This window comes from Bos indicus x Bos taurus, chromosome 12 (genome assembly GCF_003369695.1).
Source record: "Bos indicus x Bos taurus breed Angus x Brahman F1 hybrid chromosome 12, Bos_hybrid_MaternalHap_v2.0, whole genome shotgun sequence".
Classification (NCBI taxonomy): domain Eukaryota; kingdom Metazoa; phylum Chordata; class Mammalia; order Artiodactyla; family Bovidae; genus Bos; species Bos indicus x Bos taurus.
In genome coordinates this window covers 80,609,645-80,624,580 of record NC_040087.1, presented here as the reverse complement: position 1 = coordinate 80,624,580, position 14,936 = coordinate 80,609,645, and positions in this window count along the sequence as shown.

Genomic DNA, 14,936 nt, shown 5'->3' with positions numbered 1-14,936 from the left:
AGCAGCTCCTGAGACACCGTGTGACCCAGTGGCACACGTAATCAAGTGACTATTCAACTTAACTGTCCGCTGTGAACTGGTGTTATATGATCCATCAAACCGCAAAATTGGAAGCGCACACAGCGTTTTATTGTTAAATGGAAATGACATTTATAAAGCTGGGTTGTACAAGTTCAGAGGACCTAACTAAATCTTGATTTGTATCAAGAGCATAGCCATTGAGGAGAATTGTCATTTCTATATGTTCTCTGGGCTTTCCTGGTGGCTCAGTGGTAAAGAATACACATGTAATACAGATCTAGGAGATATGGGTTCAAACCCTGGGTGGGGACGATCCCCTGGAGGAGGAAATGCAATCACTCCAGTATTCTTGCCTGGAGAATCCCATGGACAGAGGAGCCTGGCGGGCTATAATTCATAGTGTCGCAGAGTTGGGCATGACTGAAGCGATGGAACACACACACACACATATATTCTACAGGCAACACACAAAGCAACTGCATTTAGCTCTCAAATATCTGCATCAACTTTGAACAATTACAACTGACGGTGAAATTGACCATTAGTTATTAATAATCTTTTGAATGACTTATTCATGAAGATAATGTTATCTTTGGGGAATAGTTGCTTATGACTGGGAAAGAGTTCCCTCTTATTAACCTAAACAACTGTTTTGCATTCCTCTTTTACCTTTAAAAATGGAATCTTCACAAGAATATTCTGATGACTGGTGCATTCTTTTCTTTTTCTATTTGGAAGTTATTTACAGCGCTTGGCTTGTACATTTTTTTGTCTTTTCATATAACTTTTTATAGTGTCTGATTCACTAAATATTTTTTCATCAAGTCTCTTAAATAATAGGCTTCAGATTTGTTGTGAAAAACTACACCATCACTTACATATTTCATTTTATCATTCTTACTGAACATGCAGATATTCACACGTATGCATAAATGCATTTGGAATAGCTTATCCTAACATTCTGTCTCTTTACACAATAACTGACCTACATAGAACCTCCCTCAAACAGCCCAAACATTTTGCATGGTTTCTATAAACTTTATTTCTATAAACAAAGTTACCCTCAAGTTTGTCACCAACTATAATTCTGACAACCCTCCTGGGGTCAGATGATTCTTGGTATTCTTACAAATCAATAGTGATTAATCTAGTTCATTCGCCCAAAGTCATTCTGACTTGCATGCATGCTGGGTCTTTGAATTGCAGTGAAGAGAGTGTGATTCATTATTAAGACTTGTAGTCTCAGTCATGTGGTGCCCATGGGGAGTGAAGAGTTCCTTTCAATGAGCTTTTCCTCTGGTCTTGCAAGAAGTTCACATACTTCGAAACAAATGGCAAAAATCCAGTCAATATGAGACCAAGAGGTAACTGAGGGCTTAGAAAAATCTTCAGTGTGCTCATTGCTTCAGGTCTGTATTTCAGTGTTAGTAGAATAATAGTTGCTGAGGGCTTCCCTGGTGACCCAGCAGATAAAGAATCTACCTGCAATGCAGGAGACCCAGGTTCAATCCCTGGGTCAGGAAGATCCCCTGGAGAAGGAAATGGTTACCCACTCCAGTATTTGCCTGGGAAATCCCATGGACAGGGGAGCCTGGTGGGCTACAGTCCACAGGGTCACAAGAGCTGGACACAGCCTAGTGACTAAACCACCACACCAGCCTGAACCTTGCACATTCAAAGGTGTTCTTGTAGATCTTCTGAGTATCAGCATGTATTGCCAGACATTTGAAAAGAAAGCAGTATTGAGTGATGTCCAGAAGGTAAAGAACAAGCAGGATTCTTTTCAGAGGGCTTGCTTATCTCCCATACCCCAAAGCTTGTTTCTTCCTCTGATGGTATTCCCTGTTTACTGCTAACATTTATAGTCAGCATGTCCATTTCTGGGTGACTTGTAGAATTGTCAGGGAACACACTCATTACCTTGCAGTCTCTTCTCAAAGCCTAAATGTAGACATCTGCTATAAATAAAACTCTTATAAAGCATCCTTCTGGATGAGATCATCATCTTGTCTCTGTGATTTTCTTCAGGTATCTCTTATCATCACAAGCAACTGAGGATGTTTCTGAAACATTTTCCCTTACCTGCTCTGCTCTGATAATCAGAACTGTTGCTCATTCATTATGGCAGATTACATCCATCTCAGAATTCCTTTCAGTGATGCAAAATAATGTATGGAGGGTTGAGATATTTGAATCTCACTTATATTTGTAATGACGCCTCCCAAAATAATCATTTTACTAAATCTTGTTTTCAAAATGCAAGCTCTTGATTTCTTTTCAATAACATGATCAAGGAAGATATTTGGAATCCTGTTTTCTACTTCATTTCTTTATTCCATTATGATTTTATTTTAATTTTCTTTCTTCTGTCTCATCTGATGTTGAGATTTGTGAGACACTAGCCTTCTTTTTTGATGGTGGCTTAGTCACTCAGTCATGTCCAACTCTTGTGATTCTGTGGACTATAGCCTGCCAGGTTCCTCTGCCCACGCAATTTTTCAGGCAAAAATACTGAAGTGGATTCCCATTTCCTCCTCCAAGGGATCTTCCTGACCCAGGGATCAAACTCGTGTCTCCTGTGTCTCCTACATTACAGGCAGATTCTTTTCCACTGAGCCATCAGGGAAGCCCTTTCAAAAGTTATATAACAAACAGCATAAACATTATGATCACACTTTAAAAGCTATTATGCACTGAAGCATAAATATCTCAAAGATCATACAGCAAGAAATCTAAGTGGTAGCCATAGTATGAAAGGATTTGAGATGATCGCTATTGCATTCTTCATATTTACTTTATTTTCTGCTTTTTATCAAGCATGGGCTATGCCAGTAAATTAATGTTCTTAATATGATTGTCACATCACATATATTAATGGTCCTTCTCACTGTTCAGAAATTAAGTGGGTAGAATCTATGTTTGTGAAATGTATTTATTGTTTTCCTGTTTGCCATAGATGTATTGCCCTTATCTGCACAAGCTCTTAGACACTGCGATCTGAATCAATCTGATGGTAGTCATCATATATGAAGCAGCCTATTACAGAGTGCATTATGAAGGTCTGATGAGGACATCTGATCGCTGAGGACTGAGGGATACTATTCACCAAGGGCTGCCTGGTAATATCGCCTGCGTTACCTTACTTCAGCCTCAGACAACCTTGTGAAGTAAGCGTTATTCCTAATACTTGGTAGTAACTTACAAAACCAAAGCATGTTGTGAAACAGACAGTGCCCTTTATTTGATACTTACAGCAACCATGCACGTATGTGCTATATCTCCATTTTATACTCAAACCAACTGGGGTTCAGAATGCTTAGGTTAGTCACCAAGAGTCATTCAGGAAATAAGTTTAAACACAGAATTCAAATAAAGATTCTGAATATTAGGTATATTTGCTTCTTCTTTGCCATTCCTCACTCAATACCTGGAGAGACCTGAGATACTGAGAGGTTAAGTTTTTCTCCTAAGACATTCTGGAAATGAGAGCTAGAATTATACTCTCGGTCTTTGAACTCTTTTCAATGAGACTGTGTTACTGTTTGGGTTGTGTAGGGTATGTGTGTGTGTATTTGTATTTGTGTGTGTACCCCCATAATGCTGGGCTGGATGAAGCACAAGATGGTCAGATTGCAGGAAGAAATATCAATAACCTCAGATATGCAGATGAGACACCGCCCTTATGGCAGAAAGCAAAGAAAAACTAAAGAGCCTCTTGATGAAAGTGAAAGAGGAGAGTGAAAAATCTGTGTTAAAACTCAACATTCAGAAAACTAAGATCATGGCATCTTGTCCCATCATTTCATGGCAAATAGATGAGGAGACAATGGAAACAGTGAGAGACTTTATTTTCTTGGGGTTTGAAATCACTGCAGATGGTGACTGCAGCCATGAAATTAACAGACACTTGCTCCTTGGAACAGAAGCTGTGACCAACCTAGACAGCTTATTAAAAAGCAGAGACTACTTTGCCAACAAAGTTCTGTCTAGTCAAGGCTATGGTTTTTCCAGTGGTCATTATGGATGTGAGAGTTGGACCATAAAGAAAGATCAGTGCCAAAGAATTGATGCTTTTGAACTGTGGTGTTGGAGAAGACTCTTGAGAGTCCCTTGGACTGCAAGGAGATCCAACCAGTCCATTCTAAAAGAGATCAGTCCTGGGTGTTCTTTGGAAGGACTGATGCTTAAGCTGAAACTCCAATACTTTGTCTACCTGATGTGAAGAACTGACTCGTTGGAAAAGACCCTGATGCTGGGAAAGATTGAAGGCAGGAGGAGAAGGGGACAAGAGAGGATGAGATGGTTGGATGGCATCACCAGTTTGATGGACATGAGTTTGAGCACGCTCTGGGTATTGGTGAAGGACAGGAAGGCCTGGCGTGCTGCAGTCCATGTTGCAAAGAGTTTGCAAAGAGTCAGATATTACTGAATAACTGAACTGAATTGACTGAACCCCTATAATACCACATATATTCATAATATCTCCTGAGATATATTAAATAATTATAGTACTTGGCATCCCCCATCACTCAGCAAGTCAAGAATCTGTCTTCAATGCAAGAGATGCAGGTTCAGCCCCTGGGTCAGAAGGATCTGCTGGCGAAGGGAATGGCAACCCACTCCAGTATTCTTGCCTGAGAATTCCATGGACAGAGAAGAATGGTGGGCTACAGTCCATGGGGTCAGAAAGAGTCAGCTATGACTAAGTGACTGAGCACAGAGTAAACACACACACACACACACACACACACACACACACATATATATATTAGAGGCACCTACATAAAATTCTTGTTAAGTACGTATGATAATTGTATCTTCTTGTCGAGACAAAGATTACTGAATTCATCAGAATTTGGGTTCTTCTTTCCTTTTAGAGTTTGGAGGAATAGACTTCTCCACCCTCTAAGAGGTAATTATACTTGAGTGACATGAGAACACAGCACTCCGAGGTGGAAGCATTTCAGAGCTGATGTGTGATTCTTGACACCTCTGTTCCCACACTCTGGCAATCCTTGAAAGCTTGGGTTGGACTCATAGTAAGATGATGGATCCTCTGTTAGCTGGGATCTGTGGGCAGATTCACCCAGTCTGTTCTAAAAACTGTGTTCTTGGTTTCTATACTGTGCTCTCTCACACACATTTTAAAATAAGTCACAGAAATTTACGTTTTTTTTTTTAAGTTTAAATTTATTTATTTTAATTGGAGGTTAATTACTTTACAATATTGTATTGGTTTTGCTATACATCAAAATGAATCTGCCAAGGGTGTACACGTGCTCCCCATCCTGAACCCCCCTCCCACCTCCCTCCTCGTACCATCCCTCTGGGGTCATCCCAGTGCACCAGCCCCAAGCATCCTGTATCCTGCATTGAACCTGGACTGGTGATTCATTTCTTATATGATATTATACATGTTTCAATGCCATTCTCCCAAATCATCCCACCCTCTCCCTCTCCCACAGAGTCCAAAAGACTGTTCTATATTTCTGTGTCTCTTTTGCTGTCTCTCATACAGGGTTATCATTACCATCTTTCTAAATTCCGTATATATGCATTAGTATACTGTATTGGTGTTTTTCTTTCTGGCTTACTTCACTCGGTATAATAGGCTCCAGTTTCATCCACCTCATTAGAACTGATTCAAACGTATTCTTTTTTAATGGCTGAGTAATACTCCATTGTGTATATGTACCACCGCTTTCTTATCCATTCATCTGCTGATGGACATCTAGGTTGCTTCCATGTCCTGGCTATTATAAACAGCGCTGTGATGAACATTGGGGAACATGTGTCTCTTTCAGTTCTGGTTTCCTCAGTGTGTATGCCCAGCAGTGGGATTGCTGGGTCATAGGCAGTTCTATTTCCAGTTTTTTTAAGGAATCTCCACACTGTTCTCCATAGTGGCTGTACTAGTTTGCATTCCCACCAACAGTGTAAGACGGTTGCCTTTTCTCCACACCCTCTCCAGCATTTATCGCTTGTAGACTTTTGGATCGCAGCCATTCTGACTGGTGTGAAATGGTACCTCACTGTGGTTTTGATTTGCCTTTCTCTGATAATGAGTGATGTTGAGCATCTTTTCATGTGTTTGTTAGCCATCTGTACGTCTTCTTTGGAGAAATGTCTATTTAGTTCTTTGGCCCATTTTTTGATTGGGCCGTTTATTTTTCTGGAATTGAGCTGCAGGAGTTGCTTGTATACTTTTGAGATTAGTTGTTTGTCAGTTGCTTCATTTGCTATTATTTTCTCCCATTCTGAAGGCTGACAGCCTTCAGAAATCTACCTTCTAAGATTTGTTGATATCTATTTTCTTATTAAAAATGTTTTTATTAAAAGCTTTTCAAATGCCTGCGATAGTTATGCACCTCACAAACATTTAGATGCATGATATTTTAATCACGGTGACTATTAGTGTGGGGTCTTCCCATGTGGCGCTAGTGGTAAAGAACCCACCTGCCAATGCAGGAGACATAAGAAGGCAATTTAGAGCCCTGGATCAGGAAGATCCCCTGGAGGAGGGTATGGCAACCTACTCTGGTATTCTTGCCTGCAGAATCCTATGGACAGAGAAGCCTGGTGGCTTACAGTCCATAGAGTTGTAAAGAGTCAGACGTGACTGAAGCAACTGAGCAGGTATGCATAGTTAGTGTTAGTCCCGTATTCATGTTCGACTCTTTGCAACCTCAAGGACTGTAGCCCACCAAGCTCCTCTGTCTTCGGAATTCTCCAGGCAAGAATACTGGATTGAGTTGCCATGTCCTCCTCCAGGGGATCTTCCCAACCAAGGGATCGAACCTGAAACATTTTTGTCTCCTGCTTTGGCAGGCGGGTTCTTTACTACTAGCACCTACTGGGAAGCCTGGCTCTTCTTTGACCTCGTTTTAGCTCATTACATCTGTAAAGAACTAAATCCCAAATAAGGTAATTAAGAAGCACTGGGGGTTCGGACTTCAATGTATTTTTGCGGTTGCCTTGTGCTTCCCTGATAGCTCAGTTGGTAAAGAATCCACCTGCAATGCAGGAGACCTGAGTTCGATCCCTGGGTTGGGCAGATCCCCTGGAGAAAGGAACAGCTACCCACTCCAGTATTCTGGCCTGGAGAATTCCTGGACTCTGTAGTCCATGGGGTTGCAAAGAGTTGGACAAGACTGAGTGACTTTTACTTTCAGGGAGTTATGAATCAACTCATACTAGAATGAATTAACGATCAATATAATTTTCCTCTGTTGTTTGCAATGCCTGCCATCTTAAACATGGTGAAAATGAATAATTGTGTCATTTTTACTTCTCCAGATAGAAATCTTTCCACACCATATATGTTTTTATGGTTACACCATGAGTCACTCAGAGTAAGCTATTTCTAACATAGTCTGCTATGTTAGATGAAAATTAACTGATGAATTTTAATCCAATTTTTTTTAATGTTTCTATTTCCCATCTACAGTCTGCAACTTTTCTTTGGGGATATCTCCAGTGAAATTAAAAGTGAAAGATTCCACCTACACACCTCACACTATACTTTTTTATGGAAATAATGCTGCCTGCTTGAATAGTTCAAATTAAAGCTGCATTATTAAATACAAGGCTGGTGAAATCTGGTTACATTTTTTTGAGTCGTCTCACTTTCCTTATGCAGTTTTCTCGTGAAATGCCAGGATGGTTCTTAGCCCTCAGGTTATTCTGGGTACCTGAAAAATAAACCGTGACCCAGGAACCTTGTCCCAAAATAGGACCACTGATCTCCAAAAGAGGAGACAACAATTTGATTAGGAATTTGTTGTTGTTCAGTTGCTCTGCTGCTGCTGCTGCTAAGTCACTTAAGTCGCATCCAACTCGTGTGACCCCGTAGACAGCAGCCCACCAGGCTCCACCATCCCTGGGATTCTCCAGGCAAGAACACTGGAGTGGGTTGCCATTTCCTTCTCCAATGCATGAAAGTGAGAAGTGAAAGGGAAGTCGCTCAGTCGTGTCCGACTTCAGTTGCTCAGTCATGTCCAGTTCTTTGTGATCCTATGGCCTGCAGCATGGTCAGGCTTACCTGTCCTTCACTATCTCCCAGAATTTTTTCAAACTCTTGTCCCTTGAGCCAGTGATGCCAACCAGCCATCTGTCCTCTGTCATCCCCTTCTGCCTTCAATCTTTGCCAGCATCAGGATCTTTTCCAATGAGTCCATTCTTCGCATCAGGTGGCCAAAGTATTGGGGCTTCAGCTTCAGCATCAGTCATCCCAATCAATATTCAGGGCCAATTTTAGGATTGACTGGTTTGATCTCATTTCTGTCCAAGGAATTGGAGCAGAAATTAATTTGGAAACTATAAGATAGCACTGAGGCAGCTGGCCCACAGACCTACTCTGAGAACTACTGGCTTTAGAGTATAGCAGAGCCTGGTGGGCAGCTGTCTATGGGGTCGCACAGAGTCGGACATGACTGAAGAGACTTAGCAGCAGCAGCAGTGAGATGAAAGAGAATTTTTCAATTAAGCAATTCAGCATTCTTAAAAGGTGAGACAGAGAGGGCAGCAAGATCAAAAAGTAGGTGAGAGGCAGACTGAAACCACACAGTGGAGCATCTCTTCAGTTCACTTCAGTTCAGTCGCTAAGTCGTGTCCGACTCTTTGAGACCCCATGAATCACAGCACGCCAGGCCTCCCTGTCCATCACCAACTCCCGGAGTTCACTCAGACTCACGTGCATCACGTCGGTGATGCCATCCAGCCATCTCATCCTCTGACATCCCCTTCTCCTCCTGCCCCCAATCCCTCCCAGCATCAGGGTCTTTTCCAATGAGGCAACTCTTCGCATGAGGTGGCCAGAGTACTGGGGTTTCAGCTTTAGCATCAGTCCTTCCAAAGAACACCCAGGGCTGATGTCCTTTCGAATGGACTGGTTGGATCTCCTTGCAGTCCAAGGGACTCTCTTAAGTTATTGCAAAGAGACTAATTTACAGACACTGGAAAGTCATTCAAGGTTCAAGTGGGAAGGAAGGACTGACTTGATTTTGGGTTGGTTCAATCTTTCTAGCTGAAGTTGGAGAGTGGTCTTTGGAAAGAGTGAAGGTAAGTAGAAAAAGAATGGAAAAGAAATGGAAAAGACCCCAGCGGGGGCAGTGGAAGGAGGGGGCTGTAGACCAGTGAAAGAATGATAGACGGACTGGTTTATGGTGCTTGAATAAAAAAGGCACAAAAAATAAGAAGAGGGCCGATCGTCTGTTTGATGTTAAAAACAAAAGATGTTTTTAGGAGTCAGGTGAAGAAGAAGAAAACACAATGCCATTTTAAGGACATGACTTTTGGACTGGAGATGGAGTTGCCAGATGAGGGTAGCACCTGAGACTCTGATGAGACCACCAAGGAAGTGTGGAGAGGAAGAATCGCAGAAAAATGGACCTGGGAGAGAAGAGCTGCTTCAGGTTTGCATTTATTAGGTGTTTCTGTGATGGTAATCAGTTTTCAGCAATTTACTGGTCACCTTAATGGTCTTAATATCCAAAGGAACGAGTTTGAAAAAAGTATTATCTAAGTGTGCCATTAATCTTACGATGCTTAATCTGAACTACAAAAGAAACTTTTATCTGAATCAAAGAAGAAATTCCAAATAAATCATGAGTAGATCTCCTGCTATATTCTGCAATTTTCTTTTTATAATTAGTTTTTTGATTTATAGGATGTTACTTTCTCTTGATTTCAAGAAGCCTGAGACTTTGATAGCTTAATGTTTTTGATGGCCTGATTTCTTCAAATACTTCTTTTATATATTAACTTGTTTTTCCCTTAACATCTAAACATGAAAGGAGGAAGCATCTTCTATTAGAATAAATGTATTATAAATGATTTTTTAAAATGTATTGTGGTTAGAAGCATTGTCTTCCAGTCTTCAATTTGACTTTACTATGTTCTGATATCATCTAACTCTCTGTCTTGAATTCTAACAATTTTATCCGAGACACTAAAAAGTTCACATTTTTTTTTTCCATCACTTGGTTCCAGAGCTGAATTAACATGGACTTTTAAAAATCACTTTGCTAATTTTATTTTATTTTTTAAAACCTTGAGTGCCTGCATTTTCCTCATGGCTAAGAATGTGTTCTGGACCATGTGGGGATTATGCTAGTGAATAAGGCACAGTTACTTCCTTCAAGATTTCTCACAACTTAGCAGTTTCATAAAACAGAGATATAAGCAAAAAACTAAGGAGCTGAAAATCAGTTCCAGGCCAGAACAGTGGTGAGGCTGGTGCAGTTTTTATAACTTAAGATTACTTGTAACCTTAATACATAGATGCTTTCTCTCCGAGAGTTTTACTTTTCGTAATTTGACCTGAATATTTAACAAAAAAAGAATTGTAACAAAGAATATCTAAGTGTTTGTATAAGTGGATTAATGAATACAATGCAGGCACAAAGTAAAGAACACACAGGCATCAATTGGAAAAAAAAACAAAAACATTTTTTTCTGGAATTAAACTCTTTTCAAAAAGAGTTTCATTTCTCTGCTTGCTCTTTAAACAGAAGATAAAGATTTATAAGGATGTAAGTTTATGTTCCACCTTCAAATGTTAGACCTGGTCTTTGTAGACCAACATGAGCAGCCATACAGCTCACCTACTATTTGTTTTAAGGTAAACATAGCAGTTCTTTTTTCACTCTTATCAAATTTCAAACTATTCTAGAAGCAGAAAAGTACACTTAACAAAAAGATAACATTCCTCAGAAAGAGGCCCTTGCTTAGAAATGTGAGTCTGTAAGGGTTTTGTGTGTGTGTGTGTGTGTTTTGCTTTTTATTTTTTAGATCTATAGGAAACTCCTGTGAGTGCTATGGAGATTTAAAATAATGAGAAACAAAAGATAAGGAAGGCCAAAGGGTTTACCGTTATTTTCGCCCAATGACAGCCTGCCACTAAAACAATCTACATTGTGTAGCAGAGCAGTTAAAATCGGTGTGGCCATCTGCAGACATTCCAGGCATTGTGGCCGGATGGCCAAAGACAATTCCCTCTTAATAACTGAGCACATTCATGCAAAACCCTAACTTGAAGTCTATGGAAAAGAAAATGATTGGATAAAAAAGTAACAGTCTGAAGACGAGGCTTCTCTACATGGAGGAAATAAACCATCACAACAATTATTTGGAAGATAGAAGATTCAAATGACCAAAATTAGGTCCATATGACTCTTGCCCCCAGCATGGTTTTTTGTTTTCTTGTTTTTCATTTAATGCACTACAGAAGCAGAAGAAAATAAATATCATATGACATATCACTGTGCATTAAAAAGCTCAGTGATTTCATATTCTAAAATAAAAGAAAAAAAGACCTTGGTAGCCTCCTATTAAATTATATCACTGACCCAAAATGTGGACAGAAGTACCACCAAATTCTTTTGAAATCATGAATAATGAGTTCATTTCAATTAATCTGTGTGGGGGTGCTAAGTCACTTCAGTCCTGTTTGACTCTTTGTGACCCTGTGGACTGTAGCCCACCAGGCTCCTCTGTCCATGAGCTTCTCCAGGCAAGGATACTCGAGTGGGTTGCTGTGCCCCCCTCCATGTGATCGTCCTGATCCAGGGATCAACCTCACGTCTCTAACGTCTCCTGCGTTGCAGGCGAGTTCTTTACTAGTGCCACTCCATATCTCTATGTTTTTGCAAATGAAATCCAAGGGAATGCAGCTAAATCGTGTTTCAAGTTCAAATAATTAAATACCGATAGATGCTTTCACTACTGTGATCGTCAAGAAGACACTTTGTAAAGTCAAACATGGAGGATGGCTGTTGACAAGCAAAGTCTACAATGTTCAAGTGAATCTGCATAAAACTGATCTGAGAGTTTGGTTTTGCTTCTAGCAGCACTGCTTCAAACTATTTTTGAATGCAATTAAAATTGTATAGGTGGCATAAATCCAGAGAAGAACAGCTGTCCCTATTGATACGCCAATTGTGCAGAAGACAGTCTCATGGTTACTTTCACCATTCCATATTCACAATCTTCAAGAAATTTGGAAATAAATAAATGCTACCATATATCAAACATTAAAGTAAAGCTGTACATATTTTCTGATAGTTGGAAAGATCATTATTCATCAAATATGGATAATGTACTAGATATATTAAGAAGAGTATAGATTTTTTGGATGCTGTTATGATTTATCTTGTAATTATCATTAATTTGCATGAGTAAGTATCCATTTTTGAATAAAATTGTTTGATATTCTGTGAGAAAGCATCGGTGGACATATTTCTTACATTACTGAGCTCTTGGCTGTGTTAGTCCTTGTTACTGCAATCTTTAGTGTTAAACCTTTTATACTCTTGAGCACAATAGCTTCTCAGGATGAGTGAATCAGATTTTTCCGGTGCCTATGATACTTCTTTATTATGAACTAACAGTTTTTACTCTTCTACTTCAGTGTTGTGGCATAATTTATCATACGATGAATTTTGTTAAAAGGCACTCCATCATGAATTGCCACAAATGTGGAACCTGTCCCCAAAATAATAATGGGTGTCTAACTTAAAGTCACAGGAAAATTTCATTTTACCTTTAAAAAGTTTATTTCACGTCCTTGTTTTTACTACTATCACAGACATGTCTTAACAATTCTGAACGGGCCATTTGTAACACAAGAGCCTCTGGGGTTATCTGGAAATAGATAAACTGTGAGTTATGCAGATCTTTGATTTCTAACTTTATAATTTGTTTGAACTATGATTTTGCTTTCTAATCTGTAATGTACCTTAAAATGATCTAGCTAAACTGTCTAATTTGCAGGTCTGGAAACTGCTGATTGTAGAAATTAAAAGAGAAAATCAGTGCAAGAAGCTAGCAGTGCGCCTGGCTCAATGTAAATAAAATGTTTGAAATGAAAAAAAAAAAAAAGGTTTATCTCATCAATAGGAATTTTTTTTTTTTGTTTTTTAGTATTTTCCTAATTTCTTAGCCCTGTAATGCTCTAAACTCATTTTAGGTATTTTCTGCCTAGTCCTAGAATTAATCATTCATCCAAGTGGCCTTGGTACATATTATTAAAACCAATACAATATTGTAAAGTAATTAGCTTCTAATTAAAATAAATGAATTTTAAAAAATGTGGTATTAGAAATCGTGATCAGATGGACTCTCCTACTAGGGTATAATTTCTTTAGGCCACTCTCAATTCACGCGTGTGCACACACACACACACACACCCTCGGCAGCTCCAGTGTGCATGCTCAGTAGCTTCAGTCTTGTCCGACTCTTTGACCCCATGGACTGTAGCCCGCCAAGCTCCTCTGTCCATAGAATTCTCCAGACAAGAATACTGGAGTGGGTTGCCATGCCCTCCTCCAGAGGATCTTCTCAACCCAGGGATCAAACCAGTGACTCCTGAAGCTCCTGCATTGCAGGCAGATTCTTTACTGCTGAGCTACTTTTCCAATGGGTGGCTCAGCAGTAATGAATTTATTATTTATTATATATAAATGTAATATATTTATTTCTATATATAATATTTGTTTTTCTTTTTTGTAGCACATCGTTTTGGAATCATACACTATGTAGCTTTTTCATACTGGATTCTTTCATTTTAATATCCATTTAAACTTCCTCAAAGTCTTTTATTGCTTGATGGCTCATTTCTTTTTATCACTGGCTAGTATTCCAATGTACGACAGCTGGCCTATCCTGTCACCTATTAAAGGCTACTGTAGTTGCTTCTCAAATCAGATCAGTCGCTCAGTCGTGTCCGACTCTTTGCGACCCCATGAATCGCAGCATGCCAGGCCTCCCTGTCCATCACCAACTCCCGGAGTTCACTGAGACTCACGTCCATCGAGTCAGTGATGCCATCCAGCCATCTTATCCTCTGTCGTCCCCTTCTCCTCCTGCCCCCAATCCCTCCCAGCCTCAGAGTCTTTTCCAATGAGTCAACTCTTTGCATCAGGTGGCCAAAGTACTGGAGTTTCAGCTTTAGCATCATTCCTTCCAAAGAAGTCCCAGGGCTGATCTCCTTGCTTCTAGTTAGGGGCAATTATTAAAGCTACTATAAATATTAATGTGTAGGCTTTGCACAGACCTAAGCCTTTTAATCAGTTTGGGAATTACTTTGGAGCCCGTTGCTGTGCTGTATAAGACAATTATGTCTAACTATGAGAAACTACCATATTGCCTTCCGGAGCGTCTATGCTCATCTGTATGCCCACCAGCAGTGAATGAGCATTCCTATTTCTCCCCATCCTCACCGGAATTTGGTATTGTCAGTTTTTTTCAATTTTAGCTGTTCTAATAGAAGTTAGTAATGCCTCATTATGGTTTCAATTTGCAATTCCTTGAAGGAAAATGACGTTGAGCATCTTTCACATGTTTATTTAGCTATCTCTGTATCTTTTGCACTGATGTGTTTCTTCAGAACCATTGCCCATTTTTAAGTTAATTTTTTTGCTCTATCTTCAATTCAAGTCCTTTATCAATTATGAGGTTTGAAAATATGGTTGCCTAGCCTGTGGTTTCATGTTTCATTCTTTCAAGAATGTCTTTGCAGAGCAAAAATTTTTAATTAAGTATATATATATATATATATATATATACATACATATTATTTTTTCTTTTATGGATCATGCTTTTGTTGTTGTATCTAAATACTTATCACCAACCCCAAAATCAGGTAGATTTTCTCCAATGGTTTCTTCTAGAAGCTTTGTGATACTGTATTTCATATATCTATATCATATGCATCCATGTATGTTATGCCTTTTGAGGTAATTTCTGTGAATTTCTAAGTTCTATGTGCTGGTGTTTTGTTATTTTTTAGACTCAATTTTTCAGTCATCATTTATTGAGAAGACTAATTTTTTTTTTCTGGCATTCCTTTTGCACCCTTGTCAAAAATCAGTTGATTACATATTTTGAGAAGACCCATCTTGTTTCTGGGGTCTCTA